The 10469-nt window shown below is 45.8% G+C and overlaps 1 long non-coding RNA gene across 1 annotated transcript; it reads left to right on the top strand.

Moving 5' to 3' along the window:
* Positions 1-3362: 3362 nt before the first annotated feature.
* LOC128328183 (uncharacterized) lies at positions 3363-8597 on the top strand. Its single transcript, XR_008309067.1, has 2 exons — positions 3363-3413; positions 8117-8597. It is a non-coding gene; the product is annotated as an uncharacterized LOC128328183 (long non-coding RNA).
* Positions 8598-10469: the final 1872 nt, after the last annotated feature.

The following is a 10469-nucleotide window of genomic DNA, read 5'->3' on the forward strand; positions in this document are numbered from 1 at the left end:
ATGAATTTTTAAAAGGTTTGGGATTAAGAACACACACAAAAAGGGAAAAATTCTGGAACTTACCTGCAACAACAGACTGAAATTATTTTCACGATGGGGGAAAAACTGGGGTAAGGAAGTCCAGTCCAGTTTCCCCCCATCGTGAGAACCACTGGTCTCATTGGCTAGCCCAGTGGTTCAACAGCAGTGAGCCTGCCGAAGTAGCCCTCCTCTAAAATGAGGTCTGCTAACCCCATTTTTTCGATCGCGAGATGCCATGGTACAGCTCCGCACTGCGCTGACTTGCAACTAGATTCCTGACCGGGAAGCTGCAACAAGCCTCCTGGCATTGGGGGTCCCCCCAGAATGTCCTGTGAACTCGTGTGGAGCATGCTGGGACTTCTAGGGGCCAGACAGCCCCCGATCCCCACCATCCCTACCGGCTCTGTGATGGAGCTGGTAATTGTGTGGTTGGCCGATCTGGCCACCCAGGGAGTGCTTGATACTTGTGTGTGGGGATAGTGGGCTTGACCCGCTCTCCCTGTCAAACCCCATTCGGCTTTGCACACTGCTTGCACAGAAAGCCTCACTATTTCTCTCTTTCATGGTTTGGTCTGAGAATTTCGTGTCAACCAGTGAGAGAGTCAGTGAGAGCTTGCAGTTTGCAAGCATCTTAATGTCTTATTTTGCTGTGACTTTAGTCTTTTCCTAGATCTATAAGGTCTCATTCTCCATGCTTTCCAATGGGAGAGCTTTTCTGGATTTTCCACAGAAGTAATGAATTTTCCCAAGGTTTTGGATTTTCTGGAACCTACCTGAAAAAATGGCATGTTCTTACATTTTGTGGTTTGGTCTGAGAGTTTCTTGTCAGCCAGTCAGGCCCAAGCAGCTTTATGGGGGTGGGGTAGGGGTGGGGTGTGGGGTTAAAGGGTCAAACAGAACTCCATACAAGTATTATTTGGATCCCTGAAAGCTGCTGTTTATCAAAAAGAGCAGTATAAATTAACAGTTGATTCATAAACAGAAATATAATGTGCAAAACATTTTGGCTTCCACCTTCTTGATGTTAAATCAAGAAGGCCAGGTCTGTCCAGAATAAGTCGGAAACCATCCATGATTTGATTCTGGATGAAGGGGCAAACCTGGTATGTATTACAGAGACTTGGTTGGGGGAGGCTGGTGGCCCAGTATGGTCCCAGCTTCTCCCTCCAGGGTACTCCATTGAGGAGCAGGTGCGGGGATGTGGGTGGGGGGGGGGTGGAGTGGCTGTGGTCTATAAGAATAACCTCTCCTTGACCAAGATCCCTGTGGAAGAGTCCAGCCCTATTGATTGTGTGTACCTAAGTTTGGGGACCAGGGATAGACTGGGACCTCTTTTGGTGTATCGCCTCGCTGCCCAATGGAGTCCCTAACTGAGCTGATGGACTTGGTCTCAGGTTTGGCGTTGGAGTCTCCCAGGCTTGTGGTGCTGGGGGACTTCAATGTTCATTTTGGGACCAATTTGTCTGGGGCGGCTCAGGAGTTCATATATGGGCCATGACAAATATGGGCCTATCTCAAAGGGTCTTGGGACCAATGCACATTGCAGGTCACACGCTTGATCTGGTCTTTCACTCTGATCAGGGTGGTATTCCATGAGTGGGGACTCCTGTGATTTCCCCATTGTCATGGATGGACCACCATCTGGTTAAGGTTGGACTCACAGTCACACCCCACCTTCACAGGGGTGAGGGGCCCATAAGAATGATCTGCCCAAGAAGGTTGTTGGATCCAATAGGGTTCCAAGAAGCCTTGGAGGGATTTAGTGTTGGCTCTGCTGGTGATCCTGTTGATGCCCTGGTGGAGAACTGGAACAACAAGCTCACCAGGGCAGGAGACATGATCGCACCTAAGCATCCTCTCTGACCCGCTTCAAAATTAGCCCCTTGGTATACGGAAGAACTACGAGGGCTGAACCAGTGAGGTAGATGACTGGAGTGCAAGAGGAGGAAGACTTGACTTGAATCCAACAGATTACAACATAGAGCACATTTGAAGATCTATGCTCTAGCAATATGGGCAGCAAAGAAGCGATTCTTTTCGGCCTGTATTGCGTCTGCAAGTTCTCGTCTGGCTGAGTTGTTCAGGGTTGTAAGAGGGCTAGTGAGTGCCCCTCCTCCCTTGAATCGTCTGTTACTCACTGTGACATGTTGAATGATTTTTGTTTGGATAAAATCTTTTGTATTCTGGCCAGCTTGGATTTAGACCCCACAATTATTGCAGTGTCTGAATCGGAGGTGTCTAGTGACTCCTCTTATGTGGTTCGGCTGAATCAGTTTCAGTTTGTGACTCGTGAGGATGTGGACAAGCTGCTTGAAGCAATGCAGCCTACCACCTGTTCTCTTGACCCTTGCTCAACATGGCTAATACTATCTGGCAGGGAGGTTGTTGTAGAAGGCCTAGTAGAGATCATAAATGCTTCTCTGGCAGGATGCCTCCTTGCCTTAAGGAGACAATTATTAGACCACTTCTGAAGAAGCCTGCCTTGGATTCCCCAGAGTTGAGCAACTATAGGCCTGTCTTCAAGCTTCTGTGGCTGGGCAAGGTAATTTGGAGGGTGGTGGCCTCTCAACTCTAGGCAGTCTTGGATGAAACTGATTATTTAGACCCATTTCAGACCGGCTTTCGGGCTGGCTATGGGGTGGAGACTGCCTTGGTCGGCTTAATGAATGATCTCCAATTGGGAATTGACAGAGGAAGTGTGACTCTATTGGTCCTTTTGGACCTCTCGGTGGCTTTCAATACTATTAATCATAGTATCCTTCTGGAGCATCTGAGAGGTTTGGGGTGGGAGGCACTGCTTTGCAGTGGTTCCACTCCTACCTCAGGCAGATTCCAGATGGTGTCCCTTGGAGACTTGTTTTTCAAAAGCTGAACTTCGGTATGGTGTCCCTCAGGGCTCCATATTGTCTCCGATGTTGTTTAACAAGGGAGAGAAGAGCTGGTCTTGTGGTAGCAAGCATGACTTGTCCCCATAGCTAAGCAGGGTCTGCCCTGGTTGCATATGAATGGGAGACTTGATGCGTGAGCCCTGCAAGATATTCCCCTCAGGGGATGAAGCCACTCTGGGAAGAGCAGAAGGTTTTCAAGTTCCCTCCATGGCTTCTCCAAGATAGGGCTGAGAGAGATTCCTGCCTGCAACCTTGGAGAAGCTGCTGCCAGTCTGTGAAGACAATACTGAGCTAGATAGATCAATGGTCTGACTCAGTATATGCCAGTTTTCTATGTTCCTAACATCTACATGAAACCGTTGGGAGAGATCATCAGGGGATTTGGTGAGGGGTGTTATCAGTATGCTGATGACACTCAAATCTTTTTCTCCATGTCAACATCATCAGGAGAAGGCATAACCTCCCTAAATCCCTGCCTGGAGGCGGTGATGCGCTGGATGAGAGGTAACAGGCTGAGGCTGAATCCAGATAAGACGGAGATACTTATTGTGTGGGGTTGGAACTTGGGAGATGATTTTGATCTTCCTGTTCTGGATGGAAGAAGGACAGAAGGAACAGGTATGTAGTCTGGGGGTGCTTCTGGACACAAAACTCTCCCTGGTGTCCCAGGTTGAGGCAGTGGCCAGAGGTGCCTTTGATCAGTTTCAACTGATATGCCAGCTGTGTCCGTTTCTTGAGATACATTACCTCAGAACAGTAGTACATCTGCTGGTCACCTCCAGACTTGACTACTGCAATGCACTCTATGTGGAGCTGCCTTTGTATGTAGTCCGGAAACTGCTGTTAGTCCAGAATGAGGCAGCCAGGTTGGTCTCTGGGTCATCTTGGAGAGACCATATCACACCCATCTTAAAAGATCTACACTGGCTGCCAATTAGTTTCCAGGCAAAGTACAAGTTTTAGTTTAGTTTCCAGTACAAAGTACAAGTACAAGGCAAAGTTTTGGTTATAACCTTGTAAAGACGTAAACAGCGTGGGCCCTGGGTATTTAAGAGTAGTGGTGCACAGAACCACGGAGGTGCAGTCTGGCACTGGGGGCGGGTCTAGCTTTAAGGGCAGGGGGGGGTAGTTCTTCCCCCTCCCACCACTCTTCCCCCTCTGGCACTGCAGTTAAAAGTGAAGTTTTGGGGGCAGCAGCATTCCTCCGTGCCGCCCCTGCCCCCGTCATTGCCTGGAAGTAGCGTAAAGTACCAGCACACATGCACCCGTCGCAGCACGTGTGCACCCATTGCTGCGAGTGACGTGTGCAGTGCGTGCATGCACGGCAGTGACAGGCGCACATGCGCTGCGACGGACACATGCATGCTGGTACTTTACGCTACTTCCAGGCAACGACGGGGGCAGGGGTGGCAGGGAGGAATGCTGCCGCCCCCAAAACTTCACTTTTAACTGCAGTGCCAGAGGGGGAAGAGAGGCGGGGGGTGGGGGGGGAAGTACTATCCCCCTGCCCTTAAAGCTAGACCCCCCCCAGGTGCCAGACCAGCCAGGATCCGAACCGGTTCAGAGGCCTCTAACATGGCCTCCGGACCAGTTCGTGCACACCACTATTTAAGAGAAACATCTTCTTTGCTATAAACCACACTGCCCATTGAGATCATCTGGAGAGATTTGTCTGCAGTTGCCACCGGCTCGTCTGGTGGCTACTCGGGGGCAGGCCTTCTCCATTGCTGCCCCGAGGCTTTGGAACACACTTCCTGCTGAAATAAGAGCCTCCCCATCTCTTACAACTTTTTATTTTGTTCACTCAGGCTTTTAATTAGATATTGTTTAAATTGTGTTTTAATTGTGTTAATAGTTTTAATCTTTTAAATTTTAATTGTTGGAATGTTAATCTTTTTATTGGTTGTTTTTGTTTTGTTTTGTAAGCCTCTCAGAGAACTTGCCTTTTGGGTGGTATAAAAATGTGTTAGATAGATAGATAGATGAAACAGTAGCTGCAATAACAGTTATAGAAAGTCCATTCTATTACTGCAGCTATGGTACCTTTCATATAACACCAGAGCATCTGAAGAAGACAGAAGCCAAAATGTCTTGCACATTATATTTCTGTTATTACATTATTTATTTCAGCAATAAATTTTCAGAGAGAGAGAGAGAGAGACAGACAGACAGAGGCACATTGTCCACCCCAACACACATGCCCAGAAATTTTTATTTATTTATTTTCGTTTCCTTCCTACTCTTTATTTTTAAATAATTTTTATCCTTATGAGTCGCCATCCCGTGAGTCCCTCCTAAAGTTCATTCATCCCATAATGCACAACGGATTGAGCCACCTCTAAAAGTGGAGACCATAATCTCATTCCCTTGTGCCCTGGGAAGGACATGTCCCATGAGGCAAGTCAATTTCAAGAGTGAGAAGTTTAAACTCCCCGCGTTCATAGCTAACTCAGCAAATTAGTCACACAGCAACTAGTTGGGAAACACTGGTCTAGACTCTAGACTTTGGCCCCATCCTTTGATGACCTCAACATGCTCTTAACTCGTGCCATTTTTAAAAAAATAAATATTATTGTGGTGTTTGATTTTTTTACTCCTTCTTTGGAACACTAGTCTGCGATTGCATCACATGAAATGTTCGTGTAGCATTACTGAAATGCATTTGGTGAATTATGGGGATTCCCTGTGTGATGGCAAAGGATTCCCAAGACGTTAATGCCAACAGCTAAGAGCTGTATTACAATAAAATAATCTAAAATCAGATACACACACAGTACTGATCAGATCCACAGTACAGTACTTGAAGTGGGGCCAGGGGCTTGTTAAAATTCATTCTATAGTAACAGGTTCTCATTTTCTCTTTCTAGCAGTCTCTGCCTGCCTCTATTTATAGAACATTCGCCTCTTTCCCACATAGTTTAAAGTGCTGGAACAGCATTACTAACAGCCTAGCCTTATACATGTTTATTAGGAAATAAATCCCACTGAAAACAATGGGGTTTACTCCAAATTAATTGTGCAAAGGATTGCAGCTTCGTACACTAATCCCTGTTTACTTAGAAGCCACTCCCACTAATGTCAATGGGATTTACTCTCAAGTAAGTGTGGGCAAAACTGCAGGATTAATTTCATTTACTCTAACTTAAAAAAACAACAGACATGGCAATTCAAAGCAATTTTTTAAAGGGGTGAGTGGAGTTGCATACTGGAAGATTTTATTTTCTATAACCCACCAATCTCTCAACCATGAACTCACTTTAGAAACATCAGCGGGGCCCCCTGAACTATTAGCCAGTGATCTGCTTAACCAAGGAGTAGGCCCATTGTTTCCCCTGGCAGTTCAAAGGTGTGGGGGTTGGGATGTGTCATCCTGGCCCCCAGAATTCCCACAATGCACTGTACGAGTGTGTGGTGCATTGTGGAGATATCTCCAGCATTTGCCTGTCGTTATAGCATCAGCTGAAAGCAGCTGATGCTGCCACATGATCAAGTTAATGGGGTTAAGGAAGTGCTTGCTCCCTTAACCCCGTTTCAAAATGGGGTGAGGCAGTGCTGGCCCACCAAGACTGGGCTCAATCCTGGCAGTTCTCACGCACAGCCTAACCAGGCTGGGCATCCTAGCCCAGGTTAGGCTGCACGTGAGAACAGCCTCACAATTGTAATTTCAACAAGACAAGAGCATGGTTCAAAAATTATCGGCAGTCCCATATTGCTTTCACTGAATGCACTGCAGGTTTGTCCAGTACATATGTTCGCATTTCCAGCACAGCAGCAGCTAGCATTCTGTAGTTTTGTGATAACTTTATTTTCATGATATTTAAACACTTTCCATTGGTCTTCTTGGTGTCCTGCAACAGGGATTCCCAGGTGTTGTTGACTACAACTTCCATCACCCCCAGCGGCAATGGCCTTTGGATGGAGGGTTATGGGAGTTGTAGTCTATAACATCAGGGAATCCCTGTTACAGGGAACACTGGTCGTAATCTGAATCTAGTTCCAAAATACTTTCATATAATCCAATGATTTTATTGATTTGATTTGATTTGATTTGATTTATATACCACCCTTCCTAAAGTGGCACAGGGCAGTTTACACTAAAATCAGAAAATGTAGTGACTAGGCTCCCCTTCCTCTAAAGAGTTAACCAGAAGTGAACCTTGTCTTGACTGACAGGCTGGTGAACTCCAGGGCTCAGCCAATCAGCACACCAGGTGGGTGGAACCAAGGGGGCTGTTGCCAGGAGGAAGAAAGTTTTTTGTTGGAAGAGGCTAGGTTGGAGGTTCTGGGAAAGACATGTGACCATGGAGATTGGCTGCAAGAGAATAACTCTGCAGATCCTTGAAAGATAGGAGGGCAAGAAGCTTGAATTCTCATCAGGCATTTGGTGAGTTCAAGGCAAGGAGCAAGAGTTTATTGCTTTGGGAAATTTAGCAAAGGGGAAAGTTCATTTAGTCAAACTTTGTATTAGGAATGTTCTATTTCTTTGGTGTGTGTGCTTTTGCATATTCCTGATACTGTTATATTATTGTCTACCTGTAATGTAATTGAAATAAGAAACTCTAGCCTATGCTCAATACACCTAGGGCATTGCAAAAGCCTCTGTAAACTTTTAAGCATTTATTAAGACAATCTATTTTTGTAATCCTACTAAGGATTCTTAACTGTATGTAAAGTTGAGGAAGCCTCAAATGGAAGCAGTCTGTAGTAACTGAATAAAACTGGGTGGGTATTTTTAGTTATTTTCTTTTTACAAGCCTCTCCAAGTTGGTTTTCTCATCACATGTAGGCTTGCACGTGGAAGATTTCTGTATTTGTCCAAGAGCCAAATTAAGAGGTTTTTTCTGGCTTATCCTGCCCCAAGCCCAGAGAGTTTCTGTAGGCAAAAGGGTAGGTTCAACCTACCGATAATACAGAATAATTTTAGGAGAAGCCTTGCCAGGCAGCTCGGCAGGGATGATTCAGCATTTCTTTCCCTCAGGTGAGCTTGATCTGAGACAAAGGCTTGATCAGCTACAGAAATACATAACAATTAACATCTGAATCCAATTAAAAGCAGATTAAATTTGCAATTAAAACTCAATATCATTAAAAGCAAGGCTAAAAAGATGGGTCTTTAAGGCTGTCCTGAAGGCCTCCAAGGAAGATAGTCACTTCATATCTGGGAGAATGTGGCCATGGCAGTGATTCATCTATTCTTTCATTCACAGGTTTAAGACTGCAACCCCCAAGAGGCAGTATGACAGGTGTTACCTCAAGATTTCTGTGCCAACTGCTGCCTCCTTTTGTGTACACCCTCCTCCCCTTCTTTCAATCTTTGTAAAAAATGGAAAGGGGCAGGAGAGCATCTTGCTGCCTCACCCAGTGCTGCAATAACCTGCTGCCTGAGGCAACCACCTCACCCTGCCTCATCGAAGGGCCACCCCTGGGTATGACCCCGAGTTGAGTGGAATATGTCAGCAAGAGTATGATTGTATCTATGCAGTTTTAAGACTATAAACCCTATGATATTTTGGTCTTTGTAAGGAAAATGACCAGTTTAGGGACTTGAAAATCAATGTATAGGGTAAAGCACTGGAGAAGAGAGACCTCCATGATGGAACCAGTCAAATTCTGTTTTTTCCATGATTTCCCTGTTGCACAAATGTCTATGTACAAATGTCTGTACAGTCATAAACGTTTTTGTGTGAATGACTGTACCTGTGTTCATTTTAATAGTGAGCCTGAGTACAGGCTCCTGAAATGCATGGCACAGAATAGATAGGAAGTACCTTACTGTACCTGCACTTGGGTTCAACAGCACAGTGAGTGAATAATTGCACTTAGTGTACAGATCTGTACCTGTGTACACAGTACATTCATTGTACAAATGTGCATTGTAAACACATAAGAGTACTGCTGGATCAGGCCCAAAGCCCATCCAGTTCAGCATCCTGTTTCACAAAGTGGCCCACTAGATGCCTTTGAGAAGCCCACAGTCAAGAGGTGCAGGCATGCCCTCTCTCTTGCTGTTGCTCCCCTGCATCTGGTATTTAGAGGTATCTTGCCTCTGAGGCTGGAGGTGGCCTATAGCCACCAGACTAGTAGCCATTGATAAAGCTGTCCTCCGTGAATTTATCTAAGCCCTTTTTAAAGCTGTCCAAGCTAGTGGCCATCACTACAGCCCATGGCAGAGAATTTGATAGATTAATTATGCTCAGTGTGGAAAAAATACTTCTTTTTGTTGGTCCTAAAATTCCCAGCCTTCAGTTACATGGGACGACCCCTGGTTCTACTGTTCTACTGTTGTGAGTAGGAATGTGTGAACCAGCTTGAGGTTTAGCTGGTTTGCCATCAAACCACTCTGACTCAAGGGCTCGCCCTCGAGCTGGACTGGACCTGGTTTGGCTCGACCTCAAGCCGAACCCCCAGGTTGGGGTGGGGCCAGTTAAAAACAAAACAAAACACCACTCACCACTGGGTATGGTGGCCTCAGGAAGTGCTGCTACTTCCGTGTGTGTGTGTGGGGGGGTCATCTTCCATTTTCCCCTCCACACTCTGGCTCCCCCCACTCTTCCAAGGGCCTTCAGCCCATTTTTGAACCATTCCAGCCCTTTCTCTGGTGGCAGTGGCCATTTTGGAGGTTGCCGTGCATGTGCCCTGGCCATTTGCATGGCCAGGTCATGACCCAGGCCACACAAATGGAAAGGGCGCATGTGTGATGGCTACCAAAATGGCAGCCATGACAAAAGAAAGGGCCGGAACGGCCTGAAAATGTGCCAAAATAGCCCTTGGAGGAATGGGAGGCCAGCAGAGGGAAGTGGTGACCGTTTTTAATGGTTTTTTAAAAAAATTATAACCCCCGAAATGGCTCAAATTCACGCCGAGCCAAGGATCTGTTCAGGGGGCACAGAATCGAAAAAGGCAAACCAGTATTGTGCACATCCCTAGCTGGGAGAGGAAGAAAAATTTGTCTCTGTCCACTCTCACTACTCCATGAATAATTTTATAGCAAGATTATGATTGTATCTATGCAGTTTTAAGACTATAAACCCTATGATAATTTGGTCTTTGTAAGGAAAATTACCAGTTTAGGGACTTGAAAAGCAATGTATAGGGTAAAACACTGGAGAAGAGAGACCTCCATGATGGAACCAGTCAAATTCTGGTTTTATAGGCTTTTATAGATATAGGTTTTATTTATTTAACCTATATCATATCTCCCCATAGTTGCATCGTTTCCATACTAAAAAGCCCCAGATGATGTAGCCTTGCCTCATTGGGAAGGTGCTCTAGGCCCCTAATCATCTTGGTTGCCCTCTTCTGCACCTTTTCCAGTTCTACAATGTCCTTCTTAAGATACGGTGACCAGAACTGCACACAGTACTCCAAATGTGTCTGCACCATAGATTTGCATAAGGGCATTATAATGTTAGGATTTTCATTTTCAATCCCCTTCCTAATGATCCCTAGCATGGAATTTGCCTTTTTCACAGCTGCCATGCACTGAGTCAACACTTTCAATGAACTGTCCACCAAGACCCCTCTCCTGATCAGTCACCTACAGCAAAGACTCCATCAGCG

This window comes from Hemicordylus capensis, chromosome 5, assembly GCF_027244095.1.
Source record: "Hemicordylus capensis ecotype Gifberg chromosome 5, rHemCap1.1.pri, whole genome shotgun sequence".
Classification (NCBI taxonomy): Eukaryota; Metazoa; Chordata; class Lepidosauria; order Squamata; family Cordylidae; genus Hemicordylus; species Hemicordylus capensis.